Below are 12,220 nucleotides of genomic sequence, written 5' to 3'. Positions count from 1 at the left end.
AACGAACAATGGCAGTTAGGCTAGCCTTCAACATGTTCAGGTATACCTAGTCCCTCAATATACCATGTGGTTGAGGTACGGTCTTATTCATATTACTACCAATTTGACGAATTGGGTATGAACATCTTTACCTTGTTTATGTTTCGAGTGACTCCGAATTTCACACCCGTAGGCTACGCAAAAATCGGTATTTTTTTTTTTTTTTTGTGTTTAAAAAAAGAAATAAAACATTTCGTTCAGTGCATTTGATGAGAGAAAAATTTAGTATTTTAAAATGGCAAAAATAAGCATTGCAATATATGTGGCAACTGGCGTGTGTGGCCGCACCGTCCCAGATTAAACATGATACACATTAAAAAAAAATAGTACAGCCGTTTGTTGTTGGGGCAATAATACGCAACACATTACTCGGTACCGTTCACTCTATTTATCCAAACAGGTGGGAAATATGCAAATAAGTCATTGCGTACAACAAAAGAGTAAAAACGTCACAACATTTTGTATAAATTAGAACCCAAAAGACGCGCATTAAAACCTCCATGCGCATACTGGTGATGGATAGCTGACTAAAACTAATTTACATACAGGTTTATTGTAAATCAGGGAAGTGATTTAGTTGCTCTTCTCATGAATATAAAAAATCTATGGAAACAGTCCTTATTCTAATACTGTGTATTTTTTTGTTTTTTTAAGCGTTTAGACCAATCACAGCGCGTAAGCATTCAGTGATGGACCTAAAGAAGTCCATGCTGTGAGGAGTACTGTGGACACGTGCCTATGAAGCGGAATGATATTTTAGACCGGAGAGCATGGTGGTATGACACGAGTAAGCTGTAAGTAACACGTGAATGACGAAGTTGAAGTACAGAATTGGTTTTATTGTGTAACCATTGAGGGTAGTTTCGGCTGATGTTTGCCGGTAAGCCTACGTTGTTCTTATCATTGTAGGCCTACAGCAACAATTGTTGTAGCTAGTTATGTAATATTGATGTACTTTATGCCAGTGTTATTATTTATAATTCCTACATGCCAACACCAGGGAATTAACAACTCCCAGTGACTCCTGTTTTGGCCTGGAGACTCTTGCATTTTAGACTCGTCTCCCAGCCAAATAGGGCCTAATTGTGCTCAAGTTTTTCCACATTTTCTCCCGGATTAGGCCTAAAAAGATAACTGAATTTGTATGTATATGTGTGGTTTTCTGCATTAAAATATAACAAATATGCTTACACACAAGCAGAAAGAGGATTCCCCTCACATAGCCACAACGCGATACCGCTTGTGACGTCACACACTGCACTTATTTCCTCTCGATAATAGATAGAGGGCGCTGTTGATAAAATTGGTTCAGAGCCATATATATAAAGAGACTTGTCTCCGTTAATGCATGTAAAGTATAGGAGCAAGAAAATCCTTGAAACTTTTTCTTATATTTAAAAAAATGTAATTGCACATTTTACGGTGAAATATCGATGTGCACAGCGTACAGAAGTACTTGCGGCAAAGAATATTGCGCGCACGTGCGCTAGTACATTATAAAGTTTGATTGATTGATTTTAACGAAACATCCCATAACTACATCATATTAATAACAATTATGTAATATTTTTAATTCATAATGCATGCTTTGATGACTAAATAAAATAATAGAGTGTCTTGGATATATTTGTTAATATTGAATAGGGTATGAACAATATTAAAATAAAAAAGGCAAATTATTACAAATGAAATGATGGAACGAGTCTCTGAAAGTTTGTGTCCTGAATTGCATGTAGGCCCTAGTATTTATTCTTTTGTTATAATAGACACAATATATATATGTTACCAAATTAATACCATTAATAAAATTAATTACTGAAATAAAAACGGAATATATGCATTATTTCATAGACAAAAAAATCTAAAAATAATGCATGAACTACAGGAAAACGCTATACAAATATATATATATATATATGGCTCTAAATTGGTTGTTCAACTTGGTAATGTAAATGGTGGCGGATCTAGGGGGTGAATAGGGTGGCTAGCCTCCCCCCTTAATTCTCAAAAAAAAAAAAAAAAGATGCAACCTAATCGCGATTGACAGTCGCTAGACGTGGATTAATCTTTTAATTAAGAGTAGGCCTAGCTAGGCCCTACTAGAGCTAGGGTTAGTATTAATAGTTGTGTGTAAATAGGCCTACACAGTGAAAGAGCTAAGAGTTCAATTACTATTATGAATTCAAGAGTTTAAAAAGAAAACACGATTTACAATCTTCAGAAAATACCCATTTTCAAAACACACGCACTCCTAAAACTACCAGCGTCACGTTGTCAAGCTCGCTCCTCGTATGCCGACGTCATCACTCTCCAAAATACACCATTTTCCATTGCAGTTAATTTCCGCCGCCCTGGTCCGTGTGACGTGTGCAAGCGTTAGCGTGGTATATTTACACCCCTGAGTGGCATGAGTGGAGTGTAATATCGGGAACTTTTTTCTCGCGCATAAAAGTTTTTTGTATAATATTATGGTATGCAGTATAAACGATAAAAATAAACGAGAAACATGGTGTTCTTTTATTATTTTATAGGCATAAAATAAACATGAAATGTCTTGTATGTACACAGGACGGCCGAAAAAAGTATGTGGCGTATTTGGCGTTTTTTTGATTTGTGTTATAGACACGGCGATTACTGCAATCATTGTATACCAAATTACATTGAGTTATTCACCCGGCTGTAGGGTAGTATATCTCTGAGGTTAACAGACCACCAAAACTCGGTACACAACACATGCACTATCGAGACATTTTTGGAGTAGTACCGCATTACCAAATGTTCATTTTGTTTGAAAGTTTTTCGATCAAAGTTTATTATTAGTTCGTCAAAAAAGATCCGTACAGTATTTAGGAAGGATTTATTTAAATTTACATTATGTAATATTTGTTATTAAGTGTGATGGAAACAGTTTCTCTAGCCTATTAAACAGGTTTTTTTCAAAAAAATTTCGGAGCCTCGGGAGGGGGACACTCCCTCGGGGACACTCCCTCCGAAACCCTCGACACTCTATTATTTTACGCACCTCGTTTTTTCCTTTGATCCTTTAATACGCTTTATTGAACAATTGCATTTAAATTTATAAGTATAAATGTATAAAGTCTAACCCTGTATTATCAAAAGTATATCGCAAAATTATTTCATATGAGGTTTTATTATTTTATTTTCCCTTTTAATTCTTTCACTATTTAATTTGGTAGAATGACTGTTGATGCGAGGTATGTTAGTTTTGAGGCAAGTAGTGTTCTAACAATGATTAATATTGCTGTCCATCATTGTCTGCCTTTCCAGGCTCTAATTGACTAATTTGTTGCATTTTATTTTCCCTGTTGATTTTTATCTTTTAAATGGAGGCTCGGATTGAATACTAGACTCAGGATTTTAATATAAAACTTACTGTCGCATCCACAGTTTTTGGCAGGCTGCTGGCAGGGGTGGTTGTTGTATTCTGCAACAAAAAAAACACAAAGGATTCAAAACGTTATTTTGACAAATTGAGCATTCTCTGCATTATGAATGAATTCTGTTCATCATCATCTGCCTTTCCAGGCTCTAATTGACTAATTTGTTACATTTTAATTTCCCAGTTGATTTTTATTTTTGAAATGGAGAGGCTCGGATTGAATACAAGACCCAGGATTTAAATATAAAACTTAGCATCCATCCTGGTGGAGGTATAGTCGGTAGTAGTTATTGTATTCTGCAAAAAAGAAAACACAAATTAGATGGATTCAAAATGTTATTTTGACAAATTAAGCATTCTCTGCATTATGAATGAATTGTAATATGATATTGGAATATCATATGATTAATATATATTGTACTAAACATAAATAAATGAAAGACGCTAGTAAATTACCAACTGAACATTTTATTGCACTACAGGCTGTTTCATGAGTATGAACTCAATCTTCAGGTGCTTGGCTCTGAATGATAGTCACAAGTGAATACAAAAAGCTATAATGAAGGCTTAAGGTTTATGTGAACAATAGTATGCTAATTAGCAAGTACAACACATCTCTATTTCCTGGACAGTCTATTGTTAACCAAATTCTTATTATCTAAATTACTTATACTTTAGTAGAAACTTATTTCTATGTCTACATGCACTGACTAATTCGTTCCTATGGTTAAGTGAGCTGGTTTCAGGCTTGCATATAATATAATACTTCTCTTGTAAGCATAGATTACACCGTTTGTTAACATTGGAATATGGTTTACACTTCTTTATTATTCGCCATTTAATGTTATACTTTATGTTATCATCTTTTAGCTTCCAGATGTACTGGCTAAGCGTTGTGCTGTTTTTGTATTTAACATTACGGAATGAACTATTGTGTGCGTTATATCTGCATTTAAATGTGTTTTCGGTTAGTCCGACATATGTTTCAACTTTATCATCATCATTTGTTGTTACTGTAGCCTGATAAACAACACCACTGGTTAGGCATTTCCCATCTAATGGGCATTCATTTTGACAGTTGCATTGCTTGATGTTATCACAGGGCATATCATTACGTAATACATTTTTGTTGTGGGCCGATATTACAGACCCTATATTAGGCATACAACTATAGCTGATTTTAATGGTGTTTCTATTAAATATTTTTCTTAGCTCATGGTTATGTGGAAAACATTCATCTACAGTCTTTAAGAACTCGTGCCCTATTTTGGTTTTCACGTTGGCACTGTAAGGCGGGTTGAACCAGATGATATTTCTTTTCCTTGTCTTCTTCACATTATTTTGTGCGCTGGTATTGGTCGGGTTGTACTTCAGATTGTGGTCGTATCCACTTTCATACAAGGCTTCTTGGTACGGTTTCTTTGATTCATTGAAAACAGTTTCATTCGAAGAAATGTTTGATAATCTTTTGTTTATGCCTTCAGATATGTTCTTAATTATTGATGCTGGATGATTACTTTTGCAATGAACATAGCGTGGTTTGTTGTTTTCCTTTAAATAAGGCTTATAGCTTCCATCGTTGAGATTAAGCGTTACATCTAGGTAGTTTATAATTTTCTTATTCGCTTCGATCGTTATCTTTAGATTATGTTCTTTGAATGTGCTGCAGAGATCTTTTTTTATTTTTTCAATAACATGAGGAGTTTCATTAAATGCCGCGAGTCCGTCATCCCTGTACAATCCTATGTTATTACCGTACTTGGGCTCTAGTTTGGCTAGCAGAAACAGACCAATTAACTCGCATGTTTCAGCACCGTCGTAGCTACCCATAGTAACATCGAATGTGGTGTTCCTTTTGCACCAAGCTGTCTCGTCGTTGAATAGTAGTGTATTCTTGGCTTTGATTACTATTTCCCTTTCTTCCTCTGTAATATCGGTGAATTTTTTAGCAAAGTTGAGGGCTTCATTGAGAAGGTCCAAAGTTATCGAAGGATAAAATTCTGTTACATCAAAGCATATGAACAGATGATTTTCCTTATCCCGGATGCCTTTAAACCATTCTATCATGTCGTTAGTATTCCTCCACTGGTTAAGCTTGGTCTTACGTGCGATATGTTTGTTAACTCTTTCTAGGATGTGTTTACTTATCTTTCCTATCTCTGATTTTGAGGGGTTAATTAGTCTGCAAGTCGGCTTGTTTACAAAATTTTCCTTATGGTCTTTCAGGGTTATAAAGGCATTACGTCTTCCAGTTGTTTCTATCCTGTCATCTAGCTGTAGTTCTTTGGCTATCTTAATCTCGTCTTTGGTTATACTATTTACAGAATCCACCGGTGCTTTTTTGTATGTTTTCGTTATATTCTTTTGCAATAAGTCGTTATAATCATTCGCGTCCATGCGGTAGAAGTTGTTTGATTTGTCTGCCGGTATAATAATAATTGTACTAAACATGTATAGAATTTAGGATGTAAACATTTTTATTTCTCCAAGCTCCAAGTGCTTAAAAACCATTGTCTGACAGACAATTTAAGTAATTTTTGCTTTAAATTACATTTTTTCAGGTAAAATAACTATTATGTGACAATAAAATGACACATTCAAAAACAAATTTGAAATAAAAAATATTTTTCAGAGGGACAATATATGTTTTGTAAGAAATATTTCTTGTTGTAAACAAGATCGCCTATTGTTATTCAATAATCCTTATTCTCATCTTTTTCTTTCTGTAGACATTTTGTTGATGATCCAAAATGTTACCCAAGTTTTAGTCAGTAAATTTTAATCTTCTGTTAGTGTTATGTCAATGAACTGTGATTCATTTACCATAAAAAGCAGTAATAGGCCTAATTATATTACATTTTCTGTTCTGTCAAAATTGGTCAATTGAAGGTTGACCAATTGTACTGCTCTGATGTACAGTATAAGGCATTGACCTTAAAGTACATACACAATTTTATTTTGATTATCAAGCTCTGTTTAAACTTATTAATATTCATGTCATCACCAATAACTTGACATTATTAAACCTTTACCTCTGTAGTGGCGGAAGGTGTATTTGTTATTTTTACAACTAAAGCATTTTCTACTTAAAGTAGTGTCATTTGTCAATACACTGTGCTCCCTTCATGGACCCTAATGTGCCACTAGTGGAGGGCAGTAACAATCCATCTTAAAATGATAGTAAACAATGTACTCATTAAATTTTGATAGAGCTAGGATAATTAGGATTACCCCATCTTAATTTTGTCTAGTAAATATGTTAGAAATTAATTTGTGGAGTTGCCCTTTCGTTTCTCTTTATTAGGGATCTCAGTATCCACAGCCTGATAGTAGTTTTTATTGTAGTAGTAGTATGTTTTCCTTCTTTTCCTCTGCAAAGACATGGTCTTCACATTGCCGGTCTTTTCTTTTCTTTTTGCCAGTACATCAGTCTACCAAAATGCATTTATTGGTATATATATGGTATTATGTGTCGCTTAGAGCCTTTGGTTTACAGCCTTTACGCACAACGTGTTACTCACTGTTGCAGGCCTTAAGGCTTTATGTTCAGACCCATGTCGTTAAACCGTTTTAGCGTACAACGTTACTTGCAATGTCACATTACAAACCGCATAGAAAAAAAATTAGGTGTTCAGACCCATAGCGTACGATTATTGTTACAACAGACGTGCGTCATTCAAGTTGTTTCTAGTAGTTGCATATTCATGTGCTCTTCTTACCCACATGTTTTCATCATTATTTCCATTAGGCCCTAGATCTCAGCCCTACAAAATTAGGACAAAATGACAAAATTTGCCTTAAATAAAACATACCTCAGCATTTGTTTAAAAAAAATATAGTACAGTCAAATTTCTGTTGATATTCGTTTGACAGTCTTCATTTTTCGTCAGGAAGTTGGATCTGGTGTAAATTCTTTAGCAGAGCCAGCAATATGGTTGTGGTGAATGATTACTTTCAAATTTAATATTAATTCATCTGTTTTATATTCATATTTTTTTTGGCCCCATTTGGTTAGATGGCGGACATTGTTTGTATCCATTTATATATCCATAAATGACTCAAATGGAAGTTTGTTTTTTCTCAAATCTAAACATTCAGTTGGTTTCAAATTATCTAAGTTTGCAATTTTTTTCCTTTTTGTTAAAAGACTTACTATTTTGCTACATTTCGGCTACTAGCACCTGTAGTCTTGTACACGCAAGTGATGTGTTGATTTTTTGTCATCACTTATTGTGTCGCTTGTCTCCCTCCTCCCCGTTGGATGTGTAACAACCCATTACAGCTAATCATGGCCAAAATCAATTCTATCTACTATGAAACATCTAAGCTTCTCTCACAAATGCTTTCACATTTAGTGGGCAATTTAACAGCATTCCACGTTGCAGCATTGCCATGATTTGATGAATAATCGACCTAACCAAACATACTCATTTAATATGAAGTCTCTGCATTGTTTACAAAGATGCCTATCAAGCAGACTATTGAAATAAAAAATATTACAGAACAAACAAATTTTTGTTGTGGAAAATATATAAAAACTTGCAAACCATATCTTCTGCCCGAGATATGTAGATGATGACATAGCGGCTATAGGCACAGAAGACCTACATATCAAGTTTACTATGGAAAAAATGAACAATAATTCAATTTCATTCTTAGACACCCTCATCACTGTACAATTAAGGTGACAGTGAAATCGGCACCTCCGAAAACCAACACACGGAACACAAACCAAGTTTATTTATTAACACCTTAGTCAACAGATGTAAAGCCATTGTGTCCACAGAAGAAGATAGACAACAAGAAACACAACACGTCACTAAGAGAGCACTATATGGATACCCCGATTGGAGCTTTGAAAAAGAAAAAAAAAACAAGAGAGAAACTAAAAAGGCATTGAAAGATCATGAACAGAGTAATGAATTGAAAGATCATGAACAGAGTAATGAATTGAAAGATCATGAACAGAGTAATGAATTGAAAGATCATGAACAGAGTAATGAATTGAAAGATCATGAACAGAGTAATGAATTAGAGAAATCAAGTCGGTATTGGTATACATTGCAGGATTGACAAATCACTAAGTCAAGCTTTCAAATAATAACAAACAAATTCATATACCATCCTGAAAAACAAACTTGTATTTAGTAGGATCTTTGTATATATGTGGAGAAACTGGTCACAGACCATGTTGTCATTGAAAATCATCTACCAAACTTTGATAGCACTATCATTGACAGAGGACAAAGGACATTATCTAGCAAGAAAAGAATCCATCTTTTTTTTTAAATAACTTTCAATCTTTCATAAACAGACCAGGAGAAACACAAACTCGGTCACATATATAATGACATGCTGCTTAGTTACACTCAAGACACATCCAAGGGTTAAAAGAAAAAGTGCTAATTCTACCGAAACCGTAGCAAAATAGTACGTCTATTTTTTATGGTTTATCAAAAAGGAAAACAATACAATAAATATTTATATGCAGATAATTCTTTTTACACCGATCTATGCTACACATATTTTCATTGCTATTTCTTATTTGTCCTGTTACACATTGTGTCATCCTTATTTGAGCGACTGACAACTGTGTATTTTTGTTAACTGCTTGTGAGGTACCAAATTTGGTCCACTGCAATTAATATTGCAATAGGCCTACCGTGTGCATACCATGTATATGTCTTTTTACCCGATTGAATGCTTCTTGACATATTGGGCAGCGGTTGACTTCACCCTTGGTTTGGTTTCTTCTAAAATTTAAAGAAAACAAAATCACATTATTACATACTAAAAACAATAATCGGTGACTAATAGTCTGTTACAAATATTTCTAATATGAAAGTTTTAGAAGGCAAAAATTGTTTATTTAACATGTATATTTGAAACAACAATATTTATATTTAGCTAGTAACATGCATCTGTTTTAGGCTATGTAATGTTCTTGGTTTACCATATTTATATACATATAGTTGGTCCACAGTGTATTAACATTGCAATAGGCCTACCGTGTCCATATGTCGTAGTCTTTCCACACGCACATATTCAACTTTGCATATGTCGCACTGTTTCTGTTGTCCCTTGGTTGGGTTTCTTCTAAAAGTTAAAGAAAATAAAAACAATAATCAGTGGCTTAGTCCTTATGTTTTATACCCTTAGTTTGTCTACTTGCAAATTCGTTTTATACCCTTGGTATTAAAAATGGCAATAGGCCTACCTTATCTTTTATGGTTTTTAAAGACCCACTCAGTAGGTGCTGTCACCTTTTGTATAACCTTTTAGCAACTTGTTTAGCTTTTCCCGTACTTCTTCGCGGATAGATACAGGAATGGAAAAGATTATTGTGCTTACTCTGTTTTGCCGGATTGATTTCCTAAAACAAAAATAAAATATTTATATTGTATTTAGTTTGGTCAGACTGGCCCTTCTTTCGTTGTCCGTTTTTTCATTGTGGACGTCTTTTATATGGCGGGACACATTTATAATTATGGTCCCGCAAAAAGGGCACTCCTAAAACAAAAATAAAATATTGATATTGTATTTAGTTTGGCCAGACTGGCCCTTCTTTCGTTGTCCGTTTTTTGTCTTTGTCCGTTTTTTTCTTTGTGGACGTCTTTAATAATAATAATTCATTTCATAATAGACTAATTTCTCGATGTGACCGTAATGGATTTCTATGAAGCGTCATTTACGTATTTATCTTTGCTATAAATATGTTTGTAATGGATTGTTGGTTGCTTCACACATTGCTATGTCTACTGTCATGTTGACTGATATTGCAACTAAAGCCATATAAAAAATATTAGTATCGCGTTTAAGATTAATTAATTATTAATCAGACTGTCCCTTTTTGTCACTTAATCACTCACAAAATGTGGCCAGACTGGCCCGTCTTTCACAATCCGTTATATGTTTGTGAACTTGTCAAATGTGTCTGGACACATTATTATAATATTAAATATTAAATATTAAATAATAAAATATTAAAATAAAATATTAAAATATTAAATATTAAAATATTGTCCCACAAAATTGGTACTCTCTCTTTTGTTGTTTTGCTCTATTTTCTGTTTTAGTCCACTGGAGCACAGTGTATTTAACATTGCAATATAGGCCTACCATGTGCATACGTTGTATATGTCTTTCCAGACGCACATATTCAATTTTGCATATCGCACAAATTTGAAGTTTTCCCTTGTTTGGGTTTCTTCTAAAAGTTAAAGAAAATAAAATCACATTATTACATAAAAACAATAATCAGTGGCTTAGTCCTTATGTTTTATACCCTTAGTTTGTCTACTCGTACAAACTGTTCTTTGGAAAACTTGCAAATTCGTTGTATACCCTTGGTATTAAAAATGGCAATAGGCCTACCTTATCTTTCCGCTTTATGTGTTTGTCTACTACTACAAACTATTCTTTGCAAAACATAGTATGTTTTATACCCTTGATTTATGGCACTAAAAATCAAATTGTTGTTTTCCTTGTTTTAATCTTGCAACATTTCATCGAGTGCTTATCTCGCTTTCTTGCGATCACCATGTTAAAGACCCACTCAGTAGGTGCTGTCACCTTTTTGTATAACCTTTTAGCAACTTGTTTAGCTTTTCCCGTACTTCTTCGCGGATAGATACAGGAATTGAAAAGATTATTGTGCTTACTCTGTTTTGCCGGATTGATTTCATATTATTTTCTTTCTAAAATATAATATAAAAATGTTGCAATTATTAGTTGCAACAAAATGAATCGACCACCAGCTATGCGAGATCAATATGGAGAGTAACTTTTATTCATAAAGCACTCTGGGAACTGTGACGTCATACAAACATATTAGATATGTGACATCTCCCTTTTTCTTCATGGTCCAAAAATGTATCAAGTTACCTCCCCAAATCGAAAATTGCATAATCTAATGACATAAGTGATTTTTGCCTTCAGTGATGAAATGCACTGGTTTTAATGTGCTTTGAAGAAGCTTCGTATTTTAACAATGTGTGTTGCCGCATGGTTTTTTGTGCTGTTACAATTTTTCTTATTTTAAAAGCGCTTGTTATGGGACAAGAGAATACGTCAAATGTGTTTGTTTGACTGAAAAAAAACACTTGTCCCAGGAGTTGGGAAAGTGGGTTTGCTATTAAAGCTGATTGCCTTGCCCAAGTAAAATCCTGCAAGTTCATTTTACGATTTTGTAATGACAGTGGTCATTAAAAAAGTTATTTTCATTATATATGTCCCTTTAATTAGGCCTACATTATAAAGCAGCGTTCTGGTGCAATGAAAATAAATAGTGTGTCTTCTTCACTTGTATCCAAGTAATGCAATGGTAGATTTATTAAATGCTAAAATAATACAAGAAAGTATGTTACAGATTTTCCTTTTTTGGTGTGTTACTCACTTCTTTTTTAGTTTCGCCAGACTGGCCCTTCTTTCTTTGTCCGTTTTTTCGTTGTGTATTGTGTTTATATGGCGGGACACATTTACTATGCGTGTCTCGCAAAAAGGACACAAAAACAAAAATGAAATATTTATGTATTTAATTATAAACACATTTTAGATATTAAACCTATATGTTTATGCTAAGTCTGATGTAATATTCAAAACATAGGGCGCAAGGTGGCGCACTGCAACAACAACACACGAGGGCGTGCGAGTGTGATGGCGTTATACTTTAAATTTCTTTTTTTTTCAAGTCACCGCTGCGTCGCTTTTGTTTTTGGTTTACCGTATTTATACTGAATTTTATAAAAAAATGGTAAACTCGACCACAGTGTATTTAACATT

The 12,220-nt window shown here is 34.0% G+C and overlaps 2 protein-coding genes across 2 annotated transcripts in view; both read left to right on the top strand.

Annotated features, from left to right (window-relative positions):
* LOC140059063 (serine/threonine-protein kinase TBK1-like) overlaps window positions 1-776 on the top strand; it is a 54,567-nt gene extending 53,791 nt beyond the window's left edge. The window contains exon 18 of the mRNA XM_072104889.1: window positions 694-776. The gene's annotated coding sequence lies outside the window, so the exon portion shown is untranslated. The remainder of the gene's footprint in view (window positions 1-693) is intronic.
* Window positions 777-779: 3 nt separating this feature from the next.
* LOC140059070 (uncharacterized) overlaps window positions 780-12,220 on the top strand; it is a 75,692-nt gene continuing 64,251 nt past the window's right edge. The window contains exon 1 of the mRNA XM_072104896.1: window positions 780-919. The gene's annotated coding sequence lies outside the window, so the exon portion shown is untranslated. The remainder of the gene's footprint in view (window positions 920-12,220) is intronic.

Source organism: Antedon mediterranea, chromosome 9 (genome assembly GCF_964355755.1).
Source record: "Antedon mediterranea chromosome 9, ecAntMedi1.1, whole genome shotgun sequence".
Lineage (NCBI taxonomy): Eukaryota > Metazoa > Echinodermata > Crinoidea > Comatulida > Antedonidae > Antedon > Antedon mediterranea.
Note: the sequence above shows the minus strand (reverse complement) of the source record. Positions and strands in the feature narration are given on the sequence as shown.